Raw genomic sequence first — 10,434 nt, forward strand, 5'->3', positions numbered from 1 at the left:
GAAGGAGAAGGCAATTTCTGTTATTCTGTATTAAAACATTTCTCAGGGTTCCCTTAATTTACAGACATCCTCTCTCTGTTTACTTTACATCAGCTCCTGCTCTCTGGCAGGCAGTGAAGGAGAGATTTCACAGCTGGCTCAGCACTCACATTTCCTACCCAGGTCAGGTCTGGGGGGAGCAGAGTAACAGCATCTCCACATGTACATGTACTGATGTATTTTCAATCCTGCCCCACAGCAGCACACAATTACCCAGACGGAAGAGGAGCAGGAGCTGTACCCCTTTCCAAGGCACAGTGGGGCAGCTGAGGCTACGAACTGACACGAGCGGTAATGGCATCACCTCCTCAGGGTAACAATGTCCTGAATCTCCAGTGCTTTGCACAGATGCTCAACACCTGTATGGGAGTCAGGCAGGTCAATGCCCTGGTGGGCCTCTAAAAACCTAATTCACTGCTTCCTCATGCCAGTGGAAGAGTGGCGATGGCCATGGCCATCCCAGGCTAGGGCTCTGTGCCTTCCACAGGCTCTCACCGACAGTCTCAAAAGACTGATGTCATTCAAGGCAGAGCAGCCAAAACTTAGGCCATGATGGTAGGTGGCTTTCTTTGAGGGAATACCAGACAGCGCTGGCTCCCGGCCCTCGGCTCCCAGGTACACAATCGTCCAGTGACAGCAGTGCTGGTGGGAGCTCCGCTCTTGCCATGCCGTTTTCACAGTGGTAGGTAGACCACAGCGCTGTCACCATGGAGAGACACAGGAGGGTTACCCCCTTACACTGCCCTGAGAACATCTACCTACAATGGCAAAGCCAAGAGCACAGTCAGGTTTTGGGGTTGGTTTTTTTTTTTTTTTTTTGCAGGGGAGTGGGAGATGGAACAGCTTTTCTCTGATTTCTAAGGAAACGGATTTAATTGCCTGGCCAGACATCACCTGTCAGCTGCCTCCCACGGAAATGGAGCCCTAGCCCAAATAGCTTTACTGGGGTTTCTGGGCCAGTTTCTAGCCTTGCAAGTGAGGCACTAAGTTAAAATTCTTTTCGTTTTCCTCTCCTCCTTGTTCTTTTTCCTTGATGCAGCTTTTTCCTTGATGCAGCTACCTGCATTCTCTCCTAATGCTCACAAGTGCCTCTTCCATCCAGGGGCAGCTGGAGAACTTGCTCCTCTAAGCACCAGACAATTAACAATGAGACGAACTCTCCTGTTTGCTTGCTTTTTCACTCATTCGTCCCCTTTCACGCTGTCTAGTGCAGCAAGAAAGCGTGTAGCAAGGTCTTGACCAAACACTTTGAACTGCAATCATCTTGGGATACCCAAGGAAGCTAATTACCAGCTTTGTTTCTCTCTCCCCTACCCCTTCTTCCCTCCGATGACAAGGGGATGAAGTGGATACTCAGCACATCTTCTTGTAGACAGAAAGGCCCATATTTCCCTCTCTCTTTCCCCGCTAAGGAGTCCCCTGTGAGATATACCCAATGCCCTCTGCTAACAGTTCTGACATCTCTCCCCTTAACTAGCCTAGTCCCTCTGGGAAGTGCTGGGGAAGTAATTGGGCTCCCACCAAACTTTGAAGATCAGGTTGTTTCAGGAAGGTTTGTCAGCATGGAGACAGATGCCAGGGCATCCAGGTAAGATGCCTGGCTTTGCCAAGGAAAAAGACAAGCCAAGAAGCTTTTAAAAGCCCAGTATTGCTGTGCTCTGCCCCCCTGCACTGTCCGCTCACCGTGTCTGCTAGCTGCAACATTGGTATGATGGAGCCATGCCACAGGCATGCAGGACAGACCAGCAAGGGCAAGGAAAATGCATATACCATCCTGGAAGACCACCACTGCCTCTTTTATTGTGGTAATTTCTGCTTTAAGACACAGACATCACTGTTTATCATCGAATCTGGCCCACTTTCCTGATTACCAGCGTGCAGTAAGAGGTTCCTCATTTTTATGGAAGGTGAAGGGTAATTAATTCCATAACAAAGCAGGCATTAGCTGTGACAACTGCTGCCTGAGGGATTCCCATCCTGTTTAGCAACATCCATCTCTGGTTTGATAGCTGTGGAGCAGGTGGCCAAGGCAGAATGCAGACCTGCCCAGGTAACAGCTCAAGGAGGTCCCCAGAGAAGGCAGGCAGCTGGAGGGGCAGGCAATGAGCCCTTCTCCATGCACTCCTGAGGGGCTGAGCAAGGGCTGCTTCCACCCCAGCCCTCGAGAGGGGTTTTTGCCCCAGGAGGAAAGCAATAAGGAGGGGATCTGAAAAGCAATGCTAAAGGAGGCTGTGGAAGATGGAGAGGGAAAAGGCAGGAGAAAACAGGCTTTCACTGAGAGCTGAGAAGATCCAGTCTGGCCAGTACAAGGGCAGTGAACAGCCCTGAAGCTTTCTTATGGCTCTTTCTGCATCTCTTCCTAAATACAGCTCCCTCCCATCCATGTGTGCATAGGACGCTGCCTATGGTTGCAACAGCTTGTGTGGGGTTAGTGTTCACATTACGGAGACCAGAAGGTCCTAGTACAGCTCCTCCAGCTTCACCTCTGAACCAGACTCACTGTGTCCTAGGTCCTGCAGCCCTCAGAAAGCTTTGGCTGTTTCCAAAGGTGTAGCAAGCCTGCTTTGTGACCTGAAACATGATGTCTTGAAGCTTCATTGTAGACTCTTCCTACAAAGCTGGATAAGAGGACAGGTCCAGATCTGTAGCCCCAGAAAACTAAGACCCTGTTTGCAGACATAATCTGCCTCTTATTTTTACCTGCAGATCACTGTACAGCAGTGAAAAGCCTAGTTAAACCAATCCCTGGACATATTTAAAGCTTTGTGCAAATATTAGCTAATCAATCCTCAAAAATCCCTCTCTGTACTAAGCAAGTAAATGTTGCTGGGCCTGATTCAGTCTTGTAGTGCAACACAGCCTCACCGGTCCCAGGTGGAAGCAGGTCAAACAGGAGCAAGCACACAATTGCACCAGCTCAGAGGAGACAGGCTTTCCAGCATCCATCTCAGCACTTCCACTGCCTAAAATAACTGTTGGCAGAGTGTTGCTTTAGACTCCAGTGCCTAAGACTATTTTGCCCCAGGCACTCTAGTTTCCCTGTAATCCAGCATTTAGTCTCTGCCTCCTCCAGCCCTGTTCAAGACCTGATCCTTTCCTCTCGTAATCTTGCCACAGCCACCACCTGACCTTACAAACTGGTTTCTTGGACTCCAGCTATCTCCCTTACGTCTCTGGTTTTTGACTGTGCCTTGCCCTTTGGGTTGACACATCTCTGGCTTTCCTTGGTTTCTACCCAAGGGAGCTGATTCCTGTCTTAGTTTCCTTCACTCCACTCCTTGGGTCTCTAAATTGCTCCAGCCAGGTCAAGCTCATTTTTGCAAGGCATTTCCCAGCAGGGTCCTTTAGCATCTCAGCTCTGCAGTGAAGCTGAATATTTGGACAGGGTCCTGGGACCTAAGTGGTCCCTTTCCTGGCAGTACCTGATCGCAGTGGTGGAGCCCTGAGCTCAGCTGGGGGGGAATGCACTTACAGCCCCCCTCCTCATATACTGCATTCACTGCTCTGAAAACATATGAGACCCATTTTCCGAGAAAGCTCCCACCCCTTTTATTTAACTATATGCACTGAAGAGTCACATACCCCTAAGTCAGCATCCTGGGTTTGCTCCTGCCTCCCTGCCCAGGGTAGGTCTGCTTTTGCTTTAGGATCCTGCTTTTACCATCATCTTCTCTTCCTCCCTGTGGCTGTTACCCTCCATATGGCTGTAATCCCACCGTCTTAACAATGCTGGAGGGAACCTTGTGCAGTATCAAGTGCGCATTTGCAACCTCTTCAGTCCTGGTAGGCTGGCCTGTCTGTACAGTGAGGAGGGCTGAGGGAGATTTCACTACCAGGCTTACGTAAACAGCACAGCCCTTGACTTTTACATGCTTTCTCAACAGCAGTGTGCTTTATACACAGATTTCTTTTGGACTCTACATTACAAATGCTTTATTGATGCCAGCTGTATCAACAGCTGGGTTCCTCATCTGCAGTGGTTTTGTATAGCCTGAAGTCTTTAGGTTTGCCTTCATGGACCAGAGATCATTAGCAGTGAGAATCCTTCAAATGTTGACTTGGCTAATTTGTCTGTCAATGGGGTCTGTGTTGCAATTTAATGCGAAGCTGAGAATGTGAAAGTGAGTGACTGTTGCATTATCCCATAGGGATGGCCTTGGTGCTAACTGAGAGGATTTTTGCTTTTCAGAACAACTGAAGGTCAACAGGCCACCAGGCTCAGGATGAAGGTAGGACTGTACCCCATCCTCTTCTGAGAGTCCATCTGCATTGCAAGTTTAGAAAAACCACTTTTTGGTTGACTGCTCCTTGTTATGTGTAGGCTGGGCTGTGGGAAACTGTCAGGCTTTGAAGAAAACTCATGGTTTTCTAGTGTCTGAGAACCAGACACTCCCTTCTCTACAGAAAATGAAGGTGGCCATAAGCACTGGCCAAGAAAAATTTGCATCAGTGGGTGTTGCTGCTTTGGTTCAGCATTTTATCTCATTTACTCAGCCTCCAGCAGAGCTGGGCAGATACTGCAAAAAGAACAGGAAAACAAATCTCCCCTCCAGCATCTGCTCATATGCAGAAGTAAATTCATTTTATGCTTCTCTGTTGTTGAAAGCTCAGACTGAAAGAACAGTGGTGCTGCTGGCTTGGCCATCTGTCTGGGGCTGGGATCTGAGGGCGCTCCCCAGTCTTGCCACAGGTTTCTTGCTTTGCCTCAAATTAGACAAATAAACTATTTATGTCTCAGCTTTTAAGCTGTAAAATGGGGGTGCTGCTTCTCTGTTCTCCCAGGGATACCTTCTCCCAGCCAGCAGAGGAGCTGGTTACTGAGGCCATCTGGGACTTCAAAGAAAAATGCTGTTAGATGTGCCCAGCCATCCTGGCATGAAAAGAGGTACCCACAGCAAAGGACACCTCCCCCAGTATCTGTTGAGACAAGTTCTAGGACATGGCTCTGTTGTCTGCAAAACTGCTTCTCCATGCCATCCTGCATTAGACACACTGCAACTAAAGCAATCAAGATGTCCAGCAAAAGCATGGCAACTCATTTACTGTCCTGGCTACTCACAAGTTAAAACAACAAGACTCACATCTTGGTGTTCACTTTAAGCCTTCTTGAACCAAAACTAACTTTTCTGGTCTTTCTTTATTTTTTGCTTCTCCTGATATTGTATGTGTTTATTATCAAAATAAAGAAGTGCATGAGATACAGAAAAGAAGTAATGGGAAAAGGTTTGTTGCAGGGAGTTCCCCCTTGAAGCCTCCATCTCCTCCTACAGAGCCTAGATAAAAGCCTCTTGAGGAAGATAACAGAATAATAAGCCAGGCTACTAAAGTGGGGAACAATCAGAAATCAAGTAAGATGGAAAGTCTTAAAAATAGTAATAATAAAAACAAGAATGAAAGCAATATCTCAACAGCACTGGTGCTGAACAGATCACAGTTTTTAAGCCAAAAGTGTGGTTTGCAGATGATAATAAAAATAATTAACGTCAAGACTCTTCCTTATTCTTCCACCCTTTGCTCCCACCTACAGAATCTCACAGGATCCTGTGACACAAAAGCAAATTTTATCATGTTGGTTTTATCTTGCGCAGTTTAATACAGCAGTTTTAAGGCTTGGGCTGTGGACTTCATGAAAGCGTGGTTAGTTTGGCTGAGGACTGGGCTCTACAGGGATCCTCCTTTCGTTTACTGTCGTCACAAAGACTTGCTGGAAAAAAAAAAGTCTATATTTTGAAATATGACCCTTCAGCTTATGCAACACAGCACGGTAATTCCCAGGTCAGGTCTCTACCTGTTGTTCTCTAAAACTAGTGGATAGAATGATTTTGGTCTCGCTTTGCTCCTGACTAGAGGAAGAGAAGTGTGTTTTTTACAAGGATTACTCATTTCAAACAGATCAGCCTTTTTAATCCTCCCCTTTGTGCCTGCCATAAAACCCATCCACCTGGGCCGGATTCAGAAACACATTTCACATCCTCACAGGGACAGTGGTTCTTTTCCCCAGCTGCTATCAGCATCCCTCTCATGGGGTACCAGGCTTCTTGCACGAAGCCAGGATCAGTCACGCCAGATGCGAAGGGCCAAGGCTCTCAAACACAGTGCAGGAGTGGGATTTTGAGGGAAATGCTTTGAAGAAGGACTATCTGAAGTAGCATAGTCCCCTGCTTCTCTGGTGCTGGAGTGTGCACCTGAAGCAGGAAGGTCAAAGACTAACTTTTTGGATGAATCATTGCTAGGGCTTAAAACCTGTGCATCCAGGGGACTGGCAATTGCTGGCATGGCTGGATTGGATTATTGCTATGCTTTGGCCCAAGAAGTCCGCCAATGATCTGTCTCTTGGAAACTGTTTCTTTTGGAGATTTTGACAATGGAGACAGTTGTTTCTTTGACAAGTGATTTTAGTTCTTTACCAAGTATGCTGGAAATCACAGTTCCCAGAACGTGGTCAGCATTGAGCAGTTTCCCTGCTTACAGCCCCCAAAACTGCCTTTTCCAGAAAGTCCAATGGCCTAAAGAGCATCTTCACCTGCTATTTCACACCCCACGTGGGATCCACTCATATTTTGGTTCTCCCCACCATGCCCCACTGCCAAGTCTCTCACCAAGGCTTTGCAAACTCAATCAGTCTCCTAAGAAATGTCTCAGCAGAGCTGTGACTTGTACCAGGCCATACCCTACGCAGTGTCTTCTACTGTTTCAGGTCTCTTGCTCCTCCTGATTATTCAGGGCTCTGCTAGAATTTTAAGCAAGATCCCTGATGACACATCTACCGGCATCCACCTTTCAATATGACATATAATGACTCAGCTAAGTGTTGCAACACAGAGCCAACATGTTTTATTTTTGTTTTTTTTTTTTTAATAAATTATGAATAGGTTGGTTTTCTTTAAATATCTGATCTGCTTTAGTCATTAACCTTAGTGCATCGCTGCACTAGCAACTGCCAGCACTGACTGACGTGTGAGCATGCCATCTATATCTTGCATGTAGCATTTGGGGTCTGGGGGAATCTCTTCTCTGCCTGGGAAGAAAATACCTTGTTATAAAGGCCAGGCTCTGAGTGGGATGGGGAGGGAAGGGAGAAGGGTGCAAGGGGGAGTTATCCGCTCCCTTCCTCCTGACTTAATTCAGCAGAGCATATCCAGGGAGTGGGGCTTGGATTTCACAGCTCAGTGGCAAATGCTGTGTAAATCTGGCAGTGTTTTTGCTTCTGATGCACTCAGGTGGAGCTAGCAAAATGTGCTGCTGTTTGGGGGTGATGGTTTTTAAACTCCTCTCCCTCAAGCACTCCCCAGGCCCCCTTTTCCATAACTGAGGTCATTCCTGCAGGACCCTCAGCTCCATGCGATTGAGGCAATGTACCTAAGGGGGTGGCAGAGTGAAGGGCTCATCCTCTCGGCTGTCTTAGTGGGTTAAATGTGATGAGACATGGAGGGACAGGAGATCCCAGATGCTATGTGACTCAGGCATGGGGCTATTTACCTACGCAGAGTTTTCAGGGCTCACTTTCACTGTAAAAACTTTAAAAAAAAAAAATGGTTAAATATGAAAGTGCATAGATTTTCTCGCTCAGCTGAGCTCCTGATCAGCATAGGCCTGCCAGTTCCTTGCCTCAGAAAAATACCCAACCGGCTTGGCCTTGTTTACACCATCACCAGTAATTTGGTACAGCCAGAGGAGAGCTGTGTTACCCTCAAAACAAATTTTTTGGCATGACCCATAGATGCTTTTGCTTGGTATTTTGCCTTTAAAACAGAGAGAGGATTAAAAAAAAAGTACTTTTCCCTGGGGCGCCATCAGATGCTAATAAAATCTTTAATTAATTCAGATTCGGATGGGCTCACATTTCTCTCGCTAGCTCACAACTTCAATCAAGTTTTTTTTTTTCTTTTTGTGATGCTGCTTTCATGCCACTTTTCACTGCATTTCTGATTTATTTGGAGTTGTGCTATATGGGCATATTGGCAGGAAAGGCTGGGATAAAAGAAGACTAGCATGAGAGAAATCATTAACACAGGATGTATTTTCTGGGGTTTTTTTTCTTTTTCAGAAGAAAACCCAAAAAGTCCTATTGCTGTTATGAATCCCCCAGGAACTTTTTAAATTACAGACAATTTGCTTGATTGGACTGCACTGGTCTTAAGCATTAAAGAGAGACAAATCACTCTTAACAAACATTAAATCAAATAAGATAGACAGAAATCTTGATAATGTGAAATGAATTCTGTAAAATTAAGACATCTGCTCAATGCTCACACCATAATAAAGCAATAATCTCCCTGAAATGGGGCCTGTCTCATTATCAGTTTGATGACTGGTGTGAATGATCTTATCTAATACTGGTTAACTGAAAAGAAATAGGTGATACATTTTTTTCTCTCACCCCCCCCCCCCCCAAAAAAAAAGGCCCCTGTCTGCCTAGCTGTTGGTCCTTCCCGGGTCAATCTCCCCATTCACTTGCCTGTACGGGGTATAGAAATTGTTGCAGGATGGTCAGAGAAAAGCATTTCAGATGCCTTCCGCCAAAGGCAGCCAAAAGACTTTCCCCTGGAGCTTCAGAGCTGCTAGTCTAACAATGGAGGCAGGGAGGAGATGTCTTCCAGCAGGGAGAGGCTGTGCCACTGAATACCTCCTCCCAGTGCTCCCAGCCCCAGCTCTGCTTGCCAGGGGCTCCCTGGGAGCTGGTGAGTAAAGCAGGCTGCTGGCCAGGATGGATGCGAAGCGCAAGGTGAAGGAGGGCACTTAGGAAGGGCTGATTTCATTTACAGACTTTCATTTCCCTTCCTACCTCAGCATCTTGCTGGAATGATCTCAGACAATAACCTGACCTGGAGTCTCTGCTCCTACTCTGTGCTCTTAAATGGTTGATCAATAAGCCCAGGAAGGAAGAAACAACCATGTGCTTGAATTTCCTTAAAATATACATGTAGACTTTGTACAGCAGCTAGGGATTGAATTCAGTGCTCAGAAGACTGAGGAGCATCTACAAGTGCTTCGCTCCCATGACACTTGCCTGCTCCTGCTCCCTGCTCCTGAGCTGTCCCTGCAGGAACGTACCCGTGATGCTGCACTTCTGCAAGGGGTTGTAGTCTTTCTCTCTTTTCTTCTTCCAGGCTCTTGGCACAACTTCTATATGGAAAAGAGAGATTTAACTGGATGAGAAATGCTGTTTTCCCCTGACGCTTTAGGGATCATGCCTCTGACTGCACCTTCACCCAATCTGCTGTGAATTACCAGGAGGTGATCTACCCTGCATGTGTCTTGCAATCTTGCTGCAGATCACAGAGCACTGTCTACTGCATAAACAAAGTGCCATGGCCTAGGGCAATATTATAATTGAATAGATAGAACAGATTATTATCTGTTTGATGTGCAGCACAGAGCTGCAGCACTCCCTATCATATTCCAGCAGACCGAAGCCAGGGACTCTTTCTAAAGCATCCATACAACCAGGAAATGTAAGCAAAAAGCTCTCAAAATAGTAATAATAACACAACATATCTCTAGGGCTGACAAGTATGTTGAGTACTGCAGTTTCACCCGTAATCTGTCATAAAGTTAGACAGTTCTATCAATGGGGAAATAAACAGCAGGGATAATAAAAGGTGAGTGCTGAATAGCAGCCCTTCAGCTCCCTCCAGGCTTTATTAGGATAATTGATTTTGGAACATTAATAAGGATATTGATTAGCTTTAAGGAATTGAAACTCAGGGGGAGGGAGGGAGGGAGCAGGAGAGGAGTGAGCCGTTGCTCTTGGCTACAGACTCGTGGTGGGAGCAGGAGCCCTGTTACGAAGAGTCGATCAGCTGTGCCGAGGGATTAACTTTTATCTTCGACGTGAATTAGGGAAGTGGTTTCTGCAAGTATGCCATCCACATGATGAGGACCTGAGAAATTACAGAGCAAGAGTGCTTCAAATGTCGTGAGGCTTGCCTTGCCGTCGGTAACCTCACAGGCAGTTTCCATCTCGAGATTCAGCATTTTGAAGTAGGCAGAGCCATAGTTTGACCACAGCTGGTCTAGGGCAGAGAAAGTCAAGCTGGAGGTCTACATGGAGGAGGCTTCCATGCAGCACGGAACTGATTAGATCAGGAGTGTAATCAGCTCCCTGAACTTGCAAAGTGAGGTTTCACTGACCAGTGAATTTCCAGCCTAAAAAAACCCACCCTCATAAATATGGAATTTCACTTTCTTTGGTTTCAAGATCAAGTGATTCACGTGATTATTTTTTCCTTGAGAATTTTAAACACTGACTTTCTGATACCTTTTAAAAGAAGACAATTGTTTCCAGCCACAGAGTGAACAAAGTCACGCACATCATGTTCACTCTTGCAGTAAAATAGCCCTGAGTAATGGCACTACAACATGTGGCAAAATAAGAGCAAACTTGCATTTCAG

General features: G+C 46.3%; 1 long non-coding RNA gene across 2 annotated transcripts in view; it reads left to right on the forward strand.

Annotated features, from left to right (window-relative positions):
- Nucleotides 1-6,888, forward strand: part of LOC308062063 — a 77,399-nt gene extending 70,511 nt beyond the window's left edge. For both annotated transcript variants that reach the window (XR_013927459.1, XR_013927460.1), the window contains exon 2: nt 239-6,888. This is a non-coding gene — a long non-coding RNA (uncharacterized lncRNA). The remainder of the gene's footprint in view (nt 1-238) is intronic.
- Nucleotides 6,889-10,434: the final 3,546 nt, after the last annotated feature.

Source organism: Falco punctatus, assembly GCF_963210335.1.
Source record: "Falco punctatus genome assembly, chromosome: 4".
NCBI lineage: Eukaryota > Metazoa > Chordata > Aves > Falconiformes > Falconidae > Falco > Falco punctatus.